The 23,581-nt window shown below is 40.7% G+C and overlaps 1 protein-coding gene across 2 annotated transcripts in view; it reads right to left on the bottom strand.

Annotated features, from left to right (window-relative positions):
- Positions 1–448: 448 nt before the first annotated feature.
- Positions 449–23,581, bottom strand: part of CA8 (carbonic anhydrase 8) — a 101,363-nt gene continuing 78,230 nt past the window's right edge. The window contains exons 9-10 of one of the 2 annotated variants that reach the window (XR_007458509.1): positions 968–1,023; positions 449–581 (exon numbers count right to left, since the gene is read on the bottom strand). The gene's annotated coding sequence lies outside the window, so the exon portion shown is untranslated. Of the gene's footprint in view, positions 582–967; positions 1,024–12,321; positions 14,312–23,581 lie in introns of those variants that run through there. The other variant, XM_049633375.1, reaches the window with a different exon arrangement.

The following is a 23,581-nucleotide window of genomic DNA, read 5'->3' as shown; positions in this document are numbered from 1 at the left end:
CTGTTTGGGGAAGTGGCTGTGGATCTTTTACCCTCCGGTCTCTCCAGCGTCTAATATCGTGCGCGCTACTTATGTGCTCATAATTAACTTGCGCAATGAATTCATTACCGCCCGTAGATAGATACAGGTCAAATTTCACAATTTGGCTCTCAAAGTACTCAGTGTGACTCCCTCACCTGCCTTTTATCGGAACATCTCTTCACTTTATATTTAGGTTCCGCTAACATGGCCCATCACCCACTCTGTGCCAGGCCACCTTGTCCCGCACCCCCACACCTCTTCTCTCACTGGTCTCCATCCCTGGACGCCTTCTCCTCACCTGCCTCTCTAACCTCCTTCCGCAACTTTCAGGTCCTAGGCCCCCTTCCCAACGCAACGGTGCCTGCTCACCTCAGAATGTTCTTTTTTTCTTTTTTGAGCAGATCCTTTGCACCATCCATACGGCTCCAGAAGACGCTCTGAATCATATGTAGGTGTGTTTCGGGCAAGAGTTGAACTTCCCTTAGCACAGCACACTAATGGACACAGGATAAGAACTCAGCAGATATTCACTAAATACGTAAACGATACCTTTGTCCTCCCTGCTAAGGGGGAAACGTCGGATGATACCAGTCATGTTTCATTTACAACAGAAGAGGAGAAACCAACAGAAGGAGGAGCCTAATGACGGCCCTTGACTTTGCCACGTTTCCATGCCACCCACAGCCATCTTCCATACAGCCTTCCCACTGCGCAACTGCCCTCGCATTTGTAGATAGGGATGCCTGCTCGCCAAAACGTAAAATCTGCAGCGGGCCATGCATTACACTAAAGACAACTGGAGACCATTTGACAAGCATTAGGCCAAATCACCATGATGGACTTAGCTGACCCCAACTACGTGTAAACCTTATTTTATTCTATTTTCGGCTTCAAAGTGAGTCTAGCCATCATCGCAAGAGGCATCTCGGTGAGCAGTGGCACTTACCCCAAACATTTCGGCACCCCTGTCAGTGGGACTGCACTCTAGAAATCTCCACATCTCTAAAAAATAATAATAATAAGCAATGCATCAACTAAATGCATCCACAAAAATAATTTCCTTTAGGAATAGTTTCACAGTATTACATAGGGTATCTGTTAAATATTTCTGATGGGCAGAAGCTGAGAGGCATATAATAATATATTGTTACATAAATTTCACTGGTCCGGACTAGAGAGTGGCATGAAAAATAAATGGAATGTGTGCACCGAGAAAACTTATCGATGCTGACACCATAAAATTGGGGGCTTGTGATATAAATTTATAAAGGAGCACGAGAAGATAGTGTTTCCATAGGGTGGGGTTAATTAGAAATATGGAAGAATGGAATTAAAAAGACTACTGTTAACTCACACTTAGATTCTGGCTCACCTCCCACAAACCAACATCCTGTCCAAGAAGGGACTTGTCCATTGTGTACGTGAAGGAGACTTTTAGTCCCAGGGTGACCCTCAAGTCTCCTTGTCGCTTAATTCTGTACTCAGTGTGCCACCGCAAAGAGTGCTGTCCACTTCCTATCCCTGCGAGTCAATAATTCGGGGATTGCTGATTTGTTTAGAACCTTGCCTAAAACCCAGTTAAAGCAAAGCTATTAAAATCTGAATATACTAGAACTAGGTCAAATTCAGTCATTTACGGTTCACATGAACCACATGGCCATCTATCTGATCTGCTTCAGATTCTCTTGCTAGAGTGTTTTCAGGCAGAAATTCAGGAAAGTTCTGTTAGTGTTGTATATTTGCTTGGCGGCGGAAGGGTAACTGAAAATCTACCTCTGTGCCAAGTTACTCATTTTTCTGCACACACCAAGATGAAGCAAATGATCCACAAACTCCAGTGGTCTGCCTTGGGCGTGCTCTATCATTATGAAGAAGTCTGACTTATCAACGTAGGTGGGCAACTGAGGAAGTTCCTTTCATTCGCCCATATGGCCCGAAGAGAGAGGCCTCACTGATGTGGGCAATGAAACAGACCACAGACGAAACAAATGCTCTCTCTCCACTGGAAGCAAAAGAAATGAGTGTTGATATTCAGTGAAGACAGGAAGCTCTCCAGATAACAACTGCACTTACCTTCCACCGAGTTTTCAACTCTTTCTCATCTAAGTGGCCCTTGGAAATTAAATATTCTATTGCCATTTGAGAAAAGAAAGGCTAGAAATTCTTAACCTAATCATTACCTCACATTCACAGACCTGGGAATTCACTGATTAAAAAATGCTGCCCCATGCTACCCAGATTTCACGTCACTGCATAGGAAGTCTGGGGTGTTGTGAGGGAATGTGGGAGATGATTCCAGTAAGATTCCAACCAAGAAAGTGACTTTTTCCAACCAGACTGATGCTAAGTATAACATCTATCGTGACATAGTGGAGAATGATACCACCAGAGAGAAAGAAGCAGCCATCCAGGACACCAAGCACCTGCATACAGGACAGGAGGGGCAGAGACCAGTGGCCTTGTGTGGCCATTTTCTTTAACAGGTCCACATGGCAGCCATCATCTCACACAACGTAATGGTGGAAAGAGAGCCTTCAAAAGAATCTGCTGAAAAAACACTCCGGACTTAAAGGCTGCACTTTGAACAAGGACACAAGCAAAACTCTAAGAATTTTTGGCACTGAGGAACAACTTATAATGAGAAAAAAAGGGAGTTGGCTTGGAAGAGAACAATCTGCAACAGAAGGAAAGGATCCAGAAAGGTCCACATTTGTGCCCTTTGCCACATGAGGAGGGACTGTAGACTTGTATCTCAATCCCCTGTGTCTTCTTCCTAGTTTGTTGTGTGTCAACAAGGAGTAAGATTCCTTCGCCAGCTTGGGCATCAAAACTGATCACATAACTTCTTTTTTTAATGTGGCACGTGTAGCTCCACATATCCTCATGCCTAGAAAGTCTAAGCACCCCCTTGGGAAAGGCTGTCCAAGCAGTCAGCGTTTTCATGCCAGTCTGGGCACTTCAGCCTGTTCCTCCCATAACCCACATGGTCACTTGTATTCTGCGTTGTTACCCAAGGCTGTGATGGGTGGGGAGATCTTGAGAAGATTCTGGCCTCAGCGCCCAAAATACTGCAACCAGCCCTAGCCCACAATCCTAAGGTTTTAGCATCCATTAGGTGACACCGAATAGCCTGCCCTTCTCCGTGTGGCGCACTGCTTTGCTGGGCCTTGGGGTGCCCTTCCCAAGCAGTGAATTCCCACAGGTTTCCCTTTCTTTTGAGAGAGAGACAGAGAGAGACAGACAGAGAGAGAGAGCACAAGCTGGGGAAAGGGGCAGATGGAGAGAGAGGGAGAATCCCAAGCAGGATCCACACTCAGCACAGAGCCCGACACAAGGGATCATGACCTGAGTGGAGCTTCAGAGTCAGATGCTCAACCGACTGAGCCACCCACCCAGGCGCCCCATGGTTTCCCTACTTTTCAAACTCATTTGAGACTTTGGCCTCTTTTCTCCCAGAAGGCCCTAGCTCTTTATGGAAATAGTGTCAGCTCTACCCCCAGAGCTCTCCTTGCCAAGCAGAGATCTTTCTCACACTCCTCTGCTCCAAATGGTGTGTGCCTAGTTGCCTACATTTGCATCTCTAAGGGTCCCCCCGCCACTCTGAAACACAAGAAGTTGTACCCTCGGGAGACTGTCTACTATACAAGAAGCAGGCATAGTCAACTTTTTAAATCATGTGTCTACATCAACAAACAATAACATATAAAATTACACTTGGTAAACAGATTTACTCCTCACTTCAGAGTCTGGCTTCACTCACCCTTCACAAATTATTGCTCATCATCTCCCCTCAAGTATTTTGATATTCAAACATCTATCTGAGATGGATCCTTCCTAAGGAATACAGCTACTTTTAGTGTCCCATATGTGGGAAGAAGAGAAATGATGAGAAACATCTCAGGAGGTTTTTGCCTTGGGGAGTGATACTCCTCTCTCAGTATGGGAGTTACTAATTCAGGCATGTGCTCCACAGGCAAGTTCATCACTCTCGAAGGCCCTGGGAGAGCCAGTGGGCACAAAAAGCATGCGCAACCTTTTGCAAGAAGGCAAAAGAGGAGAGAGAAGGGGACTGTGCTGGGCAGGCCTGCTCCAACAGGCCAGGGCTCTTGGCCACTAGTGGTATGAGGTGCCCCCTTCATCCGTGGGCATGTGAATCTGCCAACCATCACTAGGAAAGCACAGAACTCTGAGGATGGTCCATTCCAACCTCAGGACAGAGTTGATGCGTGCCATAACAAGGGGTGGAAATGAAACCACCGGACAATCCTTCAGTCTTTATATTGTACTCAATGTCACAAAAGTTTTTGTTTGCTCTTTTGTCATATGGCTATTACTCAGTGTTCCGATTGAGGAATGAAAAACCAGAACTGGATGGCATCACTATCGATCATCTTGGCTAGGTAGCCTTGGTATGCTTAGAGGCGGAACACAGAGGTGTGTGCATTGCAAAGTCTCCAGAAAGAGTGCAGAATGGGTTGGCAAGCTGAGGTCACCAGGCAGCCTACCTACGTAATGCCTGTCACTCCACAAAAGCAGGGACTGCTCTGACCCAATCATCACTCTATCACTATCAGCTAGCACAATGCCTGGAACTTGTAAAATTGCACCATAAACAGTTGTTGAACAAGCGAACACATCTTTCATATACTATTAAAACAACTAAATTGTAAAAGGGCTTCTCTATGGTCTTAGATGTTCCTATAAGTGATGGAATAGTAATAGCAAACACTTATGCAGATATTCCCATGAGTGCTAAAATATTAAAAAATGAACTTCAGATTTAAATCCTGAGACCCAAAGATGAAGAACGGATACCCAATGAGATTAAGTACATTGCCCAAGGTCACATATCATTGGCAGGACTCAGACTCAGAATTCAAATCAAGGCCCTGGCTTTGGTCTATGCCTTGAACCTTGTTAAGACCTTCCCATCTGACCGCACGACATGATGGGAGCACATAACTTGGAGTCAGCCACAAACTTTGCCCAGAGAATGGTGTGATGAATACTACTTTGAATCATCCAAGGTATTGACCTGCCATTACTTTACTGTGCGTCTGGCTGCACTGATCTTCTTTGTTCCTTTTGTGAAGTCCTCATGGGTTCTTTCACTTATATTCCTACCCCAGGTACATTCTTTTATTATATATCACTTTCTATTTGAAGGTCCTGCTTTTCCTCCATTTGGCTGTGTTGGGTCTTTCTTTGCACCTGTCAGCTGGTAGAGATGTGCCATAGCTTCCTATTCCTGAGTTTTCCACCTCCCAGGGTGGAATTGATGCTGGTGAGGCAGGTCTGTTTTGTTAAGGGTGTTGTGCAACACATCGGAAATATTCTAAAGGAAGCTGAAAGTACAAATAATTCTTCATCAAACGCATAGGTTTGACCATATGTACTTGACACATTTTTTTCCTTCTGGTCAAAAAAAAAGAAAGTTTCCCGTGGCAAAATCAGAGGACAGGCTTAAGAAATCCCAGAAATCAATAATATCATCCTATCTGGACAATTTTTAAAAGGTGATGTGGAAACCAAGGAAGTTTCTTCTGGCTTAAACATGGTCTGCCTCCTTTGAGCTAATTTCCTATATTATAGTGAGTACAACGATAAAAAATGTATTTAGTACAAATTCATGAGAATGTAAACATACAGACCAACTTCCAGCAACCCAGAAGAAAGGAAAGGCCTCCCGGGATACCACTGAAAATATGTATCATCTTGCCAACGATGTGTGAGTTAGCAGCAATGTATCCTACAGTCTGAGGAAGATACTGAGAGCAGAGATGCAAGGCTGGAACCCAAGGGTCCCAACTGCAGTGGGAAGTTAACGGGTAATCAAAGTCTATCCAATGTTTTCCAACATGTGGTTCCGTGAAAGGACTAGCAGTAATAATGGCCCTAACCTGTGTGCGATGCACCATTCCTTAGAGCTAAGTGCTCACCTGCCAATCGTCTTGCACGACAGAGTACCACTTAGGACGTTTTCTCACACTTCTATGAACAGAAAATCCCCTCCTTAGGGCTCAAAAATATTAATTTCTCTTCTTGGGAAGACCAGTCTACCCACGAGAACGATATTTACATCTCCTTTGTGTGGACTTAGGAAATATAAACCCGTGGACTTATAGGCTTCTCTTCTCTGGTCTCTGTTTTTCCCAGGCTGCTTCACATTTCTGGCTATGGGTGAAGGCTGAACTGGGCCACCTTGACTATTGACCCTAAGAGCAGAGGCAGTTCCTTTCTGCAAAGCCACCATGAGAGACTTCACGAGACTTGCATGTGAACTTTTTTACATGCCTCAAATGTGTTTACTGAATATTTGGAACTACTTCATATGAAAATAATTTCTGAGTAGGAGTAGAAAAAAGGGTAAAGAAATCACATACACTACAGGAGATTTTTTGTATTAAGATCATTTCATTCAAATGAGATTTGTCCCAAAAAGTATTCATACGGAAATTTATTTAATGTGACTGAAATTTCAAGGGATCAATTTTCATCTCAGTCTTGTGCTACAAGAATACTGCAGATCTCCTTTATGCCATAAAGAAGCATCTTTATGTTACAAAAGATAAAGTGTTTTTCATGCAACGTATGGACTTTAATCTGCATTTTTTAAAAATCCCTTTGGGCCAGATTCTAATACAATTTCACAGGAAAATTCCTATTGAGGCTGACTGAATTCCAATATAATTTGAAAGCAATTAAAGTTTATCAAAGGAACTAGGCAGCAGAGTTATTCCAGAACTGGATCAAGCCCAAAGGCGGTAAAACAAGCATATTAGGTCTTTGGAGTGGCTCTAAGACATTTCTTAAGTTCTGCGGACTCTCGAAAGCTGTACTGTTTCCGTGGAGGCAGGGAAGATAAAACCCTCAGGAGGCAGTTTGTACAGATTCACTGGAGTTTCAGAAACTGAAAAGTTTCTTCAAACTCAACAATGTCACTTCCCAGTGGGCATTCCCGTACAGCCTGAAGTACGAAACTTCTAGGACGCTTTCATGAAACATAAGCGAAGCCCGAGACAACACAGATGTTCCAATTTAAAATATCTTCTTTCCGTTTTGTCTTTATCTTTCTTGAAAACTTCTGAAGGGTCGTATTTCACCACCTCCCTCGCTCAGTGAGTCCCCCTTAAGAGTTTCACACAGAAGTGGGGCAGGAAACGACTCTAAACAAAGGAAGGGAACTTAGCAAAGAAGGAAAGAATGTTTCCGGGTGCATATCCTTACTGATTGCATTACATCATCGCTGTACAATGCCTGCCTCATCTTTTGCACAACGTTCTGTTCTATGACCCAAGATGATATTCTGTACTAAATTGATATAGGTTGTTGTTTCTCATAGGAAGTTTTGCTATAGTGATATGTTCTAAAAGAGGTGAATAGAGCCTAAGGAAAATGAGGCTTTGGGGGAGTCCATTTATGCATTTATGCCACCTCGGGATTAAGTCTGTAGAACTTAAGACTTGAAAATCATCAGCATGTGCTGGTTAACTGACTTTAGTTACAGGGATAAGATCTCAGAGTAGTTAATGTGGCAAGTTAATGATATTGTTATGTCAAGTTCATTTTCATTTTGAGGAACTTTACCAAAAGCCACGAGTCTACCCTCAATCACAATTATGATATTTGACACAAAAACTTGAAATATATGCTCAGTCAAGTGAAAATTCCCAAAAGGAACTGATAGCCAGGCATTTTGATGAATACACTATCTTAAATGAGGGAAAATTACATCCAGAATGGCAATGTGAGAAGCTCCACAGACCTGTTCCCTGGCAAAACAACCAAAAGTGATAGAATTGGAAAAAAAAAAAAAAGAAAGAAAGAAAAGAAAAAGGAGCAGGAACAGGAGCAGGAGGAGGAGAAGGAGAAGAAGAGGGAGGGGGAGGGGGAGGAGAAGAAACTTAACAGTCTAGAAATTTTTCTAAGGACATAACAGCAAAAGCAGCAGCATTTATTCAAGAAAATCTCCTAAATCTAAGTAAAAGCAGAAAGAGTATTTGGAAATTGAGCCACGAAGCCACTCCCTTGTTTCTCTTACTCCAGCTTAGCATGATTAAATCTGCATTCTCGGGGTGCCTGGGTGCCTCACTCCACTGAGCGTCTGACTTCGCCTCAGGTCATGATCTCCTGGTTCGTGAGTTCCAGCCCCGCATCGGGACTGCTGCTGTCAGCGTAGAGCCCCCTTGAGATCCTCTGTTGCTCCCTCCCCGCCCCTAACCCCACTCACACTCTGTGCCTCTCACAAATAAACAAACATTAAAAAAATAATAATAAATCTCCACTTTTGGGTGGGGACGGCCAGGAAGATGGGGCTCCCCTTCCCTCAATTCCCAATCAAGGGACGATGAAAAGGTTGCAGAGGCTAAGCCCCTGAGGGCTTACAGCCAAGAGTTCACAGGCCCCCTTCTTCCATCAGCCCCCACTCACAGAGCAGAGGTTCTATACGAGGTGTAGCAAGCTCACTCACAAGCACCAAGTGTCCCAGCTCACTCGTACAGTGGTAGAGTTGCATCCTGGGAGAGGCAAGCCACAAAGATCAGAAGCTACTGCCCCTACCGAGAGCCCTGTTTCAAAGCAGGAGTGTCACTCCATAAGAAATAATCTACTGACCCCATCCACAGCTCAAGAGCTACGACTTAAAGATTTTGCCTAGGGCAAGGGACAGTTGATGAGCGCAAAAAGCACCAAAGCTTTGTCTAAAAAAAAGCTAACTTCATTAGTAACAAAGTGTGGGGAAGTTCAAGCCTAAGGGTACTCTGGAAACTAATGGAGATTTTGGCGGCAAGTAATTAAGAGGAGACTGTTAGCTGTATGAGGGTAGCAAGTTAAGTCACTAGCTAGTTTACCAGATAGAACCATGGAAAGAGACAGCTAAGAACCCTCCTATGATCAGAACAAATCTCACAGCTGGCCTCAAAACCACTCCTGCAAAGGGGTCTAAATTTAATTGAACCAGATATGGAGCAATTTATGCCCCAGGACATTGTCAAAAACAAGGAAGCAATCACCTAGGAGTGGACCTAACAGCTGGGTGTGTTTGCCAGGCAAACTGCTTAGCAGAGAGATCAGGAAAGAGACGGCCGAAGAGAGCCCTGTTACCGTCACCGTAGTCCCATGATGACTGTGCACATGCCCAGAGTTACAGTTTTCTGAGGAACCACATCCCGGGGCTCCACAGTGCATGAAGTAACAGATGGGATAAAAATAGTCCTGCCAAATCACCAAATAAATAAAGCAAGCAACAACAAAAACAAATAAGAGATGGAGGGGGTGAAAAGGGGAGAAAATGAGTGCAGGCTCAGAGAAATACGGGACACTATCAAGTGCACTAACATATGCATAATGGGCGTACCAGAAGGAGAGAAGAGAGAGAAACGGAAAAAAATACTTAAAGAAACAATGACCAAAAACAACCCAAACTGATGAGACATTAATCTACACATCTACAAAGCACAACCAACTATACGTAGAATAAACACAGAAGATCTACACCTAGACACATCATAGTAAGAATAATGGGTGGGAAAGGGCAGGTAACAGGAGGGGCAGGGGAAAAAAAGACAATCATTTGATAGCAGCAACATAAAAATGACCTTGTCAGAAGGAAACTCCATTAAGCTTGATGGCTGACATCTCATGAGAAACAATGGAAACAATGGAGGCCAAAGAGCCTGTCAATCAAGAATCTTACATACATCAAACTATCTTTCAAAAATAAAGGTAAAATAAAGACATTCCCACATAAACAAAAGAATTTGTTGCTGGTAGACTTGCCTTACCTGCAATTCTTCAGCCTGAAACCAAGTGACCCTAGACAGTAATTTGAATTCACGCCAGAAACCAAACAGCACTGATAAAAGTAATTATGTAATCGTAAAAGGCAGTATATGTGTATATTTCTTCCTTCTCTTATTTAAAATGCAATTGTATAAAACAGTATTATATAATTATACTATTAGGCTTAGAACGTATAGAAATGTAACACATTTGACAATAACAACATAAAGGAGGTAGGTGAGAACACAATATGAAAATGGACTAAGAAAATGATACAGATGGTAATGTGAATCCACAGGGCCAAATTCAAAGAACCAAAGAACCAGAAATGGTAAATAAGAAGGCTAATAAAAGAAACTGCATAAATAAGAAAATCTACTTGTCCTTTGTTTGCTTAGCTTCTAATAGGCAATTATATAAAATAATGAGTATAACAATATATTGTTGGGTTTGTCATTATATATGTGTGTGTGTGTATACACATAATAGCACATAATAATAATATTAACAATAATAGCACAAAAAGAAGAAGAGAGAATAGAGAAATATAAAGGTTGTGTTTCTGGTCTCACTGTAATCAAGTTAATATAAATCTGAAGTACATTCTAATGAATTAACATGAATATGGTAAGCTCTAGAGCAGCCATTAAGAAAAGAAAGTGCAAAGAAAGTGAAAGGAAAAAATTAAAGCAATTGAAATAGTACAGTGGAAAACAGTCACCTAATGCAAAAGAAAGCAATAAAGGAGGGAGAGAGAACAACAACCAAAAAGACATAAGACATGTAGAAAACAAAAAGTAAAATGGCAGGCATAAATCCAACTATATCAACAATAACACTAAATGTGAACGGGTTAAACAACGCAATCAAAAGTCAGAGACATTGTCAGGCTGGATGAAAAAATCAAATCCAACTTTAAGCTGTCTACAGGAGACACACTTTAGATTCAAAACTACCAATAGACTGAGAGTGAATGGAAAATACAGATCATGAAAACAGCAACTATAAAAAAGCTGCAATAGCTATACTAATATCTTAAAAGGTACTTTTGTAAAGCAAAAGTGTTCCTAGAGATAAAGAAGGGCATTTTATGATAATAAAAGGAGGGGCACCTGGGTGGCTCAGTCAGTTGAGCATCCAACTCTTGATTTTGGCTCAGGTGATGATCTCACAATTCATGAGGTCAAGCCCCACATCTGTGCTGTCAGGACAGAGCCTGCTTGGGATTCTCTCACTCCCTCTCTCTCTCTCTGCCCCCCCCCCACTCATGCTCTCTCTCTCTCTAAAATAAACTTCAAAAGTAATAATGATAATAATAAAAGGATAACTCCTCAAGAGAGACATGAAGATTGTAAGCATATATATGCACCTAACAATAGAGCCCAAAATACCTAAAAAGCTGACAGAAATGAAAAGAGAAACAGATAAGTCAATAATAAAAGAGCCATCAATATCCTATTTTCAATAACAGAAAGATCAACAAAATAGAATACTTAAACAACACTATAAGCCAACTAGACCTAACAGACATCTATAGAACACATCAACAAGAGCAGAATACACATTCTTCTCAAGTGCACATAGAACATGCGAGGATAAACATATGCTAGGCTATAAAGCAAGCCTCAACAGATTTAAAAGGATTGAAAACATGCAGAGTAAGTTCTCTGACCACAATAGAGGGGAATTAAAAATCAGTAACAGAAGTCTGGAAATTCATCAATATGTGGGAATTAACCAACACACACCTAAATCATCATTAAGTCAAAGAAGAAATCACAAGGCAAATTAGAACATACTTAGAAATAGAAGAAAGCAAAAATACAGCAAAAAAAAAAAAAACAACTTGTAAGATTCAGCAAAAAGCAATGCTTAGAAAAATTTTATAAATGTAAATGGCTTTATTTCAAAAATAACCTCTCAAACCAATAACTAATCTTCCACCATAAGATACTAGAAAAATCACAAACCAAACCCAAAGCAGGCAGAAGGAAGGAAATAATATGGAGAACTTCACAAAATATGTTCTAGAAACATAGAGAAAACCAACAAAATCAAATGTTCTCTGAGAAGAGCAACAATATTGGCAAGCCTCTAGCTTGAATGACCAACAAACATAGACTCAAATTATCTTAATTGACAAACCTTCTGAGAATAATATTACTTTACACACCATCAGGTACATTAATTACCATGAATCAGAGGCGCTTTTGAATGTGTGAGATAGGTGAACAAAAGCACCTGTTTGTTGCCTTTTTTTCCTGTTAGATAAACAAACCCACCCTAAATTACATTTCAAGATCCATGAAATGTGTCATTTATCCTGTTAACCACTCCTCCACACACACAGTTTTGCCTTGGGAAGTTCCTTCCTCAATTTCAGGGTCCACTACGTATCTTTTACTTTTCTTTCCCCGGACACCATCAAACAGGATCGACTGCAGGTCCGTTGTTTGCACTTTGGTTGATGTACAAATGGCCCTTCCAAATTCAGTCCTACGTAAGCATCCCTATCACCAGCATTCATATTCTGAGTCTGAGGTACCTAAATGTGGAAAGAAGAAGGGGTTTTCCAGATCAAAGATTAGAAAGCCCCCACACAACCACACCAATGGACCCCACAAGCTGAATCAAGTAGTTCATTTCAGTCTTTTGACTCAAAAAATGTATGGTAAGTAAATTTGGTTGCTTCCATTAAAAAAAAAAAAAAATTGGAGGGGGAAATATAATCAACTAGATATGACCCTAAAGGACATGTGAACTATTTTTTTGTTATGTCTATTTTGTTTTTTTTCAGGGAGAGATGGTTGGAGACTGCAAGGAGCACTGGACGTTAAGTCCAAGAACATACCCTGGATGTTCACTCACCAACTGTGTCGGGAGCAAAGAGGCTGGGTGCCTGCACCCAGTTTTGTTCCAGGGCCTGAACACAGACTCTACCCAAAGAACACTAAGGTGCCTTCCGAATCCACAAGAAAATGAGATCTTCAGATGCCGTCTCTGGATGTCAAGTACAACGAGGCTATACCTACAACCAATGTTCGGCGTGTGTGGCCTGTTTGCGTCTAGGAGATATTAAGTCTTTAAATACGGGACGGTTTTGTAACCATTTCTTCATTATTTTTGCATACAAGAAACAACAGAAAGCAAGACTCCCAGGGCTTGTCTCCACTTCTCAGAGGCTCTGCCTGCTGCTGCCCTGCTGCGGTTTCTGGTCTAAGGACAGACCCTGACCCTTTGCAAGCCCAGGCTTTTCCTCACTCTGCTGCCACACCAGTCCCTCCTCTCCCTGCCCAAGGGTCCACCACAGTCCTTCTTTGCTGCCATTTTCAGGGATACTCAGCATATTTTTATTTGTATTTAATGTTTTCACTACTACAGCCTCTATCCAACACACCTAAAATCTCACAACACACACTTATTGCACCTGTAGGATTTCCAACTTTTGGCATCACAAAATCCCTCCGAATTGGGATTATGAAGTCTTCGGTTTTACAACAGTAATTATAACAACAGATAACATTTATTAAGTACTTGCTTTGTGCCAGGCACTCTACTGCTTCACAAAATTATCTCATTCTGTCACATCTAACTGCATCTAAGCATATGCTTACATTTACCAGTAGTGCTTAAAATTAATTAAAATAAAGATATTACTGATCATCTTGGAAAGCAATGGCTCAATATACTAAAGTCCACAGAATAAAATACCTTAAGGTCTTACGAAACATACAACACTAAATTACTATAGAATGCTATTAAATTTACGCTTCTATCGTGGAAAATAAAGCTATTCCTGGTATGTTGTACCCACTTACGTTTTACCCTATTTTTATGCCTTTCTCAAACTCCTAGAAACGAGAGCTTCTAATATGTCAAATAAATACAATTAGATTCATACATTCAATTCGATCCTTTGAGAAATATATAAAGCAATTTTGTTCTTGCATTAACTCCCAAATTGTTTTGCATAATAACCAGCCTGACATTAATTGTGCTATGAGGGCTGAAAACAACATGAGATAGGACTTTTACTAATCCTTCACATTCCATTTTCAAGCCGTGTGCTGTTCCTGATCAAACCTCTTATTTATTATCAAGAATTGCATTATTCTCCGAATGACGGAATTTTCTCTCGGAGACAGGAAACGAAGGATTGCTAACACCGGGAATGTATTTTTCCTGTCTCGGTATTAATACATGATATATATTCATATTAATAACAACTCTGAAAACTAGTTTCATTTCTTCTACACATAAGCAATCAACAGTATGTGCAAAAATATGAATACTAGCAGCAGTGACGTGGGGATACAACACTGGGTTTCTTCGGAATGTACAGCCACTTCTAATATTTCATTAGAGCACGTGTATAGGCAACTGTCACAGATGTCCATCAAAGCTGGATTAGATGAAGACAAACAACGCAGGCTTTGAGGATAAACTGAAGGTGCGGCTCAAAAGTTTCCGTTTCTCATCCAAGGGCACTATAGGATCGTTGTCTTCCTCCCTGAGGCAAAAAGAACGAATCAGTTATGTTACTGACATCCCTCCACGGCAGACTGAGACGTCTGTTTCACAGTCCAACAAGAGACAGTGCACGCTAAGATTTCATAAGAAAACGTGGAAATGTCAATGATCTCTTCCTGCTCAAGTCTGTCGTGTCTGCGGTTTTCCCATAAAGCCTACCATCCTTTTATTTCTGTGAAAGAACCGATGAATGCAAAATTGCACAGAAATAAAGTTGTTTTTTTTTTTTTTAATGTTTGTTACTGAGAGACAGAGAGAGACAGAGCATGAGCAGCGGAGGGGCAGAGAGAGAGAGGGAGACACAGAATCAGAGGCAGGTTCCAGGCTCTGAGCTGCGCACAGAGCCCGACGCGGGGCTCGAACTCACAAACCGCGAAATCACGACCTGAGCCGAAGTCGGTCACTTAACCGACGGAGACACTCAGGCGCCCCAGAGATGAATCTTTTGAATCGAAATAAATGCTTGACCTGCTAAACAACAAATTTATGTATCATAAATTAATAAACTTAATAAGCTTAATAAGAAAATTAAGCTTTAAGGTATTGTCATTAATTTCTTATATAACAATCACAGATGGTAACTGCTTGAGCATGAAGACTACTTCTTCCCAGTCTCCAAGTAACTTTGTGACTCAATTCTATTAAATGGATAAATAATAAATATAAAATAATACATGAAACAATAGTCCTTTTTGGGATAATGAATTTCCCATTTAGTAAAACATTCAGCTAAGATTTTCTTTTCAGTGACATCTGCGCACATTCCCAGTGATGGGAGTGGCCAACTGTCATACAGTTCCTGTGGGTTAACAGGTCCAGCATTTTGGACAATAAATGCCTATTAAAATTCAGATGCATATAGTTTTTTTTAAGTTTATTTATTATTTTTTAAAATATAATTTATTGTCAAGTTGGCTAACATACAGTATACACAGTGTGCTCACGGGTAGATTCCCATGACTCATTGCTTCCATACAACACCCAGTGCTCATCCCAGCAAGTGCCCTCCTCAATGCCCATCACCCATTTTCCCCTTTCCCCTGCCCTGCCCCCACCCACCCTCAGTTTGTTCCCCATATTTAAGAGTCTTTTATGGTTTGCCTCCCTCCGTTTGTAACTACTTTTTTCCTCTTCCCTTCCCCCATGGTCTTCTGTTAAGTTTCTCAAGTTCCACATATGAGTGAAAACTTGATATCTGTCTTTCTCTGCCTGACTTATTTCACTTAGCATAATACTCTCCAGCTCCATCCACGTTGCTACAAATGGCCGGATTTCATTCTTCCTCATTGCCAAGGAGGATTCCATTGTACACATAAACCACATCTTCTTCATCCATTCATCAGTTGATGGACATTTAGGCTCTTCCATGATTTGGCTATTGTTGAAAGCGCTGCTATAAACATTGGGGTACATGTGCCCCTATGAATCAGCATAAGTTTATTTCTTTTTGAGAGAGAGAGCAGGGGGCGGGGCAGAGAGAGAAGGAGACAGAATCCTAGGAAGGCTCCATGCTATCAGTGCAGAGCCGGACCTGGGGCTCAAATTCATGAACCATGAGATCATGACCTGAGCTGAAACCGAGAGTCAGATGCTTAACCAACTGAGCCACCCACGTGCCCCCAGATGTATATACTTTTTGAGCTGAAATTATATTCCTAGGAGCTTATTGTACAGATACAACCACTCAATCAAAGATTTTATGTGTAAGGATATTCACTGCAGCAAAATAATGGAAACAAGTGACTCCCTTCCTTAATAAAGAATGACACAATAGAGCACTTTAAACATGTCCACATATGAGATGTGTGCATGGATGTGTTGTACATACATACATACACGTGTCTGTCCATGTATGCATGTAGACATATAAATACTATTTCTGGAACAATTTATTAGGAAATATTTGTAATGCTGGGGTATATTTTTCCAAACTACATTTCAAAGAAGATAGTCTAATCAAATCTTTAAGATCCCAGATAGAACTTCAAAGGTAAAATAGGACTTTGTGTATATATGTGATAATTATAACTCAGTAAATTGTAAGTCAAAGTAACACACGAAACTGATGACTGCAATTCTGAAGCCACAGCATTTCGGAGCGAAAAGGAGCCTAAAGGTCATGATGTATATACATTTTCTGCCAAAGTAAAATAACCTAGAGTCCCCCATTTCCTAAAATGTGTTCCACATAACTAAAAATTACTTGGAAAAATGAATCCATGTTCCAAAAAACTATAGAAACTCTGGTTAAATACAGTAATACATGGTTCTTCTATACAAAACCACCTCAAAGTCTCTAACACACTGATGTGCACTGTAAATCTCCAAAAGGAGGTAATTATGTCCAGGAGTCTCTAAATTTGTAGACAATCAGCTTGTGACTTAAACACCTTAGTGGGTATCTTAATGGCTGCATAGAACACGTTTGGAAAAGGCTAGTCCACAAGACAAACATATTCCAAGTTTATGAAAATAATGAAATTTCATTTTAAGAATATATGAAACAATTCTTAAAATTAAACTACCACGGTCCAAAACATCAATTAAAAAAGATAGTTCAAGTAAATATGCAGTCTCCCCAATCATACAAATTTACATCTTAACCCAAAGCATTTGAACACTTGAACATATATCCAAAGGGCAACGGAAGCACATGCTCATTGGTGTCTTATTCATTTTGAAGCTCTAAGGGTCTGACGTAAATGGTTCTCAATAGATGCCAAGTGAATTCTAGTCTACCAGAGTGTGGACCCTCCTGGTGAATTTAGGCACTCACTCTGCTAAAATCTCCCTCAAGGAGCAACTAAGGATACCCCATGTTTACGGAGCTTTCTCTCCTCTACAAGGCACATTGAGAACGATCTTTGTATTAGCTCCCCTCCGCCCCTGCCCCCCCAACCTCCAAAGATAGATGCTTGATCTTGTTCACTGCAGATACCAGGTTATCTGGAAAAATATTTCAATTGATCACAATCTGGGGTATGGATTTGGAATCAGGGAGACTGATTCAGATCCCAGCTCTGCCATCAACTTGCTGTGAGACTTCAGGCAACCCACTTGCCCTTTCTGGGCTTCAGATAACAATAGCCACCTTCATAGCATTGTGTGAGAATCCAGCAGGCCAACAGATAAAATGTGACAACAGGGAGTCCTGGGTACATAACTGAGCTACCAGTGAGGATTTCAGTTGATTTAACAGACGTCTGTCTCACTAACTGAAAATTGAACCACACTATGGCCTACTATTTTCCATCGCATGTGTTCACAGTTTACTTTTCAGAATTTCAGAGAAGTTTTCATGGAATGAAATTATACTTGATCTCATCTGCGCTGTGTTCCCAAGGTCCAGAGCAGTATCTGGCCCACAGCAAATTCTCCAAGGAAAGTGCAAGTGTGTGTGTGTGTGTACACATACACAAAAAGTGTAACAAAATGACAGTGGCAACTTTAATTTTTGAAAATTTGTATCAAAATTACACATTCACATAAAGAGTTATTAAATAGTTCTAAAAGTTTTCTCATGAAAACTATCAGTCCTGTCTCTTATGCCACCAACTTCCTCAACTCTTTTAGCCGATCATTATACTAACACCACACGGCTATAGTGTGATGGCATTACTCCTTTTCGATTTTTAGTATTGTCTGTTTGACTCTCCCCACCAAGAAAGAAAATGCGACCCTCCTTCCTCCTGTGAGACATCCAACCCCCACGCCCCCCCCACCACATCACCCACGTGCATACACACCCTTCCCTCACTCCGTCCTTCTAATACGGTTATACAGTCATTTTGGCTGGATCAGTTTCTATTCTATTATTTCTATTACTGTGAGAATGTAAATCTTATTCAGAGCTGAATTATGTGCATTAGTGTATCAATTTTTTTTCCTGCACAATTTTTTTTTCCTGTGGAGTGAATAATTACATTGGTTTTTTCCCACCTTAGTTTTCTATGTACTCAATCGAAAACCACCTCCCAATTGTCTGACTCCCCAGAAGTTAAAAGACATATCCTGCAGTCTATCCATTTCATCTTTCTGGGAAAATCTCTAGAACGTTCTCATCTGCTCACATCTGGACTCTTAACCTCTACCCTTACACCCTCACTTCACAATCATTCTGGGCATCTCCTTTGCCATAATCTGTTTTCTTGGCTTAGTCCATTTTGGTGAAGCACGTCGTCTAGTGGCTTCCTAGGAAATAATTTTCAATACCTGTGATATTTAAAAATGACTACTTGAAGTTTGGGGAAAAAAATTCCAGCTGTAATTTTCTCTCAGAATTCATGCTTCACTTTTAGCTTCCTGTGTTGCTATTTAGAAGTCTGACATTCAAGAGGCTCCTGGGTGGCTCAGTCAGTTAAGTATCTGACTCTTGATTTCAGCTCAGGTCATGATCTCGCAGTTCGTAGGTTCAAGCCCCACGCTGGTTCAGCCTCTGCGCTGACAGCAATGAACCCGCTTGGGATTCTCTCTCTCTGTCTCTCTCTTTCTCTGTCTCTCTTCCCCTTCCTTGGTTTAGCTCTCTAAATAAATAAATTTTAACAATTAATAAAAAAGAAATCTGATGTTCAAATTCCAGGTTCTTTGCTTTTGAATTTTTTTCTCTCCCTCTCTCTCTCAAAATAAATAAATAAACTTAAAATAAATAAATAAACTTAAAATAAATTTAAAAAAAGAAGTCTGATGTTCAAATTCCAGGTTCTTGGATTTCAAATTTTTTTCTTCCTGTAATTCCTCCCTCAGTGTCCAGAAATGATAGTGCCTTGCTAGTGGGTGTATTTTGATCAAGCATGCTGGAAATTCAATGGGTCCTTTCAAACTGCAAATTGATACCCAGGAGTCCTGAGAAAATGCTTAAATGGTTTTGTTACTGCTTCCTCTCCTCCATTTTCTCTGTTCTATAACTTTGCCGATTATTTGAATACTGGACCTCCTAGACTGGTTCTCCAATTTTCTTATTTTTAGATCTCCTTTTTTTGCTCTACTTTCTAAGAAATTTCAGTTCTGCCTTCTGACTCTACTATAAAAGTTTTCATTTCTGCTATTATGTTTTCAATTTCCAAAAGCTTTGTAGAATATTCCTTTTCTTCCTAGCATCCAATTCCAGCTCATGGTGGCAATTTCCTCCCTTACCTCTCTGAAGACATGAATGATCACTTTTTTGAACTTTTTCTTTTCCTAAGTATTTATTTCTTATACCTTACCTTCTTCGGTTTCTTCTGGGCCCTTCTGTATTACAGACTTTCTTCAAATATCCTTAGCGGCCCTATCTAAGAATGGGAACAACCATTGTAGGAAAACCTGGGTGAAGGCTCTGTGCGCACAGCAGGCACTTACTTCTCTGTCCTGCCTTCACCACAGAATGAACCGGCTGGGCCATTTAATTTAAAAAGTCCCTGGGGTTGCTCAGACTCTCCAGAAAGACCCTGCCAGCCAGCCCCCTGCCTAGAGAGCAGAGGCCTTTCTGCCAGTGTTCTGGAGGCCAAGTGGGGGAGGAGGGAAGATAAATGGGATGGTGGGATTTAATAATCCTATTTTTCAGTGAGGTGTCCTGACACCCAGTGCACCCATGTCCCCTAACGGGCTCTCTCGTCCGCTGCTAACCACTGCAGATGACTTTAGCTCCCTCTCACTCCACCTTCTAGAGATTATCTGTTGCCTCCAATTCCTGAGGCTTTGAGAGATTCTGTCACGTAAACAGGCTTGTTCCTCACATCTGCTAAATCTGTTACCTCACAACCATCTGCTTCCAGCTTCTAAAATATTTTTGCTGCTGTCTCTTTTGTTTTCTCTATCCTTGCAGGTTTGGGCACTTCAAATAAAATCTTTCCTGTTATGCTAATGCAATTTGTGGTGGAACCAAAATTAATTGCCTGTGTTCCATGGATTATCGTTATTTGACACAAAAGTTCTTTTTCACACATTTGTGTATTTTCTAAAGTTTCTACCGTTAACTATACTACTTGGTAATCAGAATATAAATTTACTCAGTAAGACCATCTACAGAAATGATACTGTCAATGTATAAAGGTGGTCAGCTGGGCTTGCCCCCCTTTGGGCCCTCCTCCAAATACCCATTTATGGATATATAAATAATGAGAAAGCTTAACTCTAAAAATAGAATGTTCTATTATACGATGATCACTATTCATAGTGAGACCCTCAAGTATGGCCACAGCCTAACAAGTCTTCTAAATCACCTGCTATTTCAGTATAATTGTAACAGATGCTATCTTTCCTGTGACTATTTCTGAACTTCAAATGACCTATGAAGAGACCCTAGGGAATGAGTGCATATCGAATCACTCCTGGGAGAATTTCCTGAAAAGACCTCAAAAGTAAAAAATTAAAAAATGCAAAAAATGCAAAAATGCAAAAATGCAAAATTAAAAAATAATAACAAATAACAAAGTAATAAAAGGCACGCGTGCATACGTGTCCTGCTTTTGAGGCCACTGTAGGCCCCAGGGCTGACCTGAGTTCTAGTGAGTCTGGCTCAGCTCATTGGTAACCCATTAACGTTTCCCTCTATAAGAGAATTCGGTGTAAAATCTCCAAAATAAGAGTCTTTTAAGAAATAGGGATATGACAGACATGAGGATTCTCTCTTTCCGAGTGGTCGCTTTGGCCTGTTCACTAGAAGCACACTTTCTCAGGGCATTTTTCACATACTGCTTTAATTTGGAGTTAGCCGTGCTCCTGATTTACTCCCAACACTAGGCTGTAAGCCCTCTTGGGCAAAGTCTATGTCTGATTATGTTTACATTTTCACACAGCCCCTAGAATACCACCACACACAAAACAGAAGGCTAACATTAAATGTTCTCCCGTTACAAGCAAGGGCACATGACCAGCTTTCCACCCCCCCCCCCCAACATACCCACTGACAACAGCATCAGGTTAAGGAAGGAAAATAAAGAAAGGAGGAAGAGAAAGGAAGAGGTCAGGCATGCCCAATGCATTCGAAGATTCAAAGAAAAAACAGTGAGGAAAATGCCACTGTATGTGGAAAAAGAAATCAAAACATATCAGAAGTCAGAAAGGGGTACCAGATTATTTCATATTATTCTGAAAGCACTACACGGTGCCATAAGTATTGAAATTAGAAAGGAGAAGATTATTAAATTGTCATTATTTACATATGTGATCATGGTCTATTTAGAAAATTCAAAATAATCAGCTAAAATGTTACTGGAAACTATGCAAAAGGTTAGTTAAGAAAGCCAAGGACAATTATTTGTTCAATGAAGAAATATTAACCAATAGAAAAATATAATGCAAAATGACACTGATCAAAATCGATAATGACAGCAGTAACAATAACAACAGCAATAGCTCACATGTGTGGAATGTTAATCCTCTGCAAAGCACCATGCTTGCATTTTACTTTATTTCACTTCACACTCACATCTCTATGAGGTATTACTCTTAGTACCTTTACTTCATAGAGGGGGAAACCGAGGCTGAAAGAATTTCAATAATCTGCCCAAGCTGTAGAACCAACTGGAGGTGCTGTGCTCCCCATCGAGCCACACCCAAGGTTGACTTCAGAGCCCAAACGCACATCCTGTAGTAAATCCATGAAGGACGTAAAAACTTTAAGAAGCACCGACCCATGCATCATTCCTTGATCCAGATTTGATACTGGAAAGATACCAATTGTCCTCAATGTACTCTATACATTCAACGCAACCCAAATGTAACACTCTAGCAAGATTCTTTCTTCCTTTTCTCAAACTCTCTTTTTCCTACTCTCTTTTCTTTTACTCTCTATTTCAATCCTCCCGATAAAATGATCCTATAGTTTATCTGGGAAAAACTAAGCATGCGAAAATCGCCAGGAGAATTCTGCAGAAGGGACTAGTGAGGGATCTTGTCCTACCAAACACTGAAACATACACGAGCATGTGGGAGACGCTCAGGAATAGGCAGATTGGTGCAACAGGTGAGGGCCTTCAGGAAGAGAACCAAGTAGCCACGGACTGAAAATGTTGTATCATACTGTTGCCCTGTTCACTCAGATGGGCAAGGATGAAAAACCTGAAAACAGTTAATGTTGGTCAAGGTGAGGAGAACTGTGGTTACTGGTTAATGGAAGCATAAATGGAAGAGTAATTTGTATATACGTGTACTTAATTCCAACTCTCTGACCCTGTCATCTCATCGCCAAGAATGTTTTAAGGAAATAGATGCATAAATCAACCATTGTGATTACAGCAAAATACTACAAGTAACCTAAATGTATAATAATAGAGGATGTATAATAACGTACAATGCATAATAATAATGTCCTCAAAATCCGGGGATATACTTGCAGGTAACTTATTTAGAAGTAATCATGTAAGGGGTGCCTGGGTGGCTCAGTTGGTGAAGCGTCCGACTTAGGCTCAGGTCATGATCTCGAGGTGAGTTCAAGCCCCACATCAGGCTCTGTGCAGACAGACTGGAGCCTGAAGCCTGCTTCAGATTCTGTGTCTCCCTCTCTGCCCCTCCCCCCACTCGTGCTCTGTCTCTCTCTCTCTCAAAAATAAATTTAAAAAAGTTTTTAAAAATTTAAAAATAAAGTAATCAGTTAGGGGGCACCTGGGTAGTTAAGTCATTGAAGCGTCTGACTCTTGGTTTTGGCTCAGGTCATGATCTCACAGTTTTTGAGTTCAAGCCACGCATCGGGCTCCACGCTGACAGTGTGGAGCCTGCTTAGGATTCTCTCTCTCCCTTTCTCTCTACCCCTCCCCTGCTCGCTCACTCTCTCTCTCAAGATAAATAAATTTAAAAATATTAAAATAAAAAAATCATTTTAAAGTATGGAATGTATCTAAAGTATGGAATGTATCTATTTAAGGACATAAAAATATATATATTATCAAAAAGATAGAAAAATAGTCTGGGGCACCTGGCTGGCTCAAATGGTACAGCATGAGACTCTTGATCTCAGGGTTGTGAGTTCAAGCCCCACATTGTATGTAAAGCTCCACTGTATGTAAAAACAAAACAAAACAAAACAAAACAAAACAATAGTAAAAAAAAAAAAAAAAGAAAGAAAGAAACACAGATCCTATGGGGTGTCTGGTTGGCTCAGTCAGCAGAGCATGTGACTCTGGATCACAGGGTTGTAAGTTCCCACCCCATGTTGGGTGCAGACATGACTTAAAAATAAGAAAAAATGTAGAAAATCTTTAAAGAAATAAGAAAAATAAAAATAGCCTGACTATAATCCCATAAAGAACATTATATATCTACATATCCCACT

The sequence above is a fragment of the Panthera uncia genome, chromosome F2 (assembly GCF_023721935.1).
Source record: "Panthera uncia isolate 11264 chromosome F2, Puncia_PCG_1.0, whole genome shotgun sequence".
NCBI lineage: Eukaryota > Metazoa > Chordata > Mammalia > Carnivora > Felidae > Panthera > Panthera uncia.
Note: the sequence above shows the minus strand (reverse complement) of the source record. Positions and strands in the feature narration are given on the sequence as shown.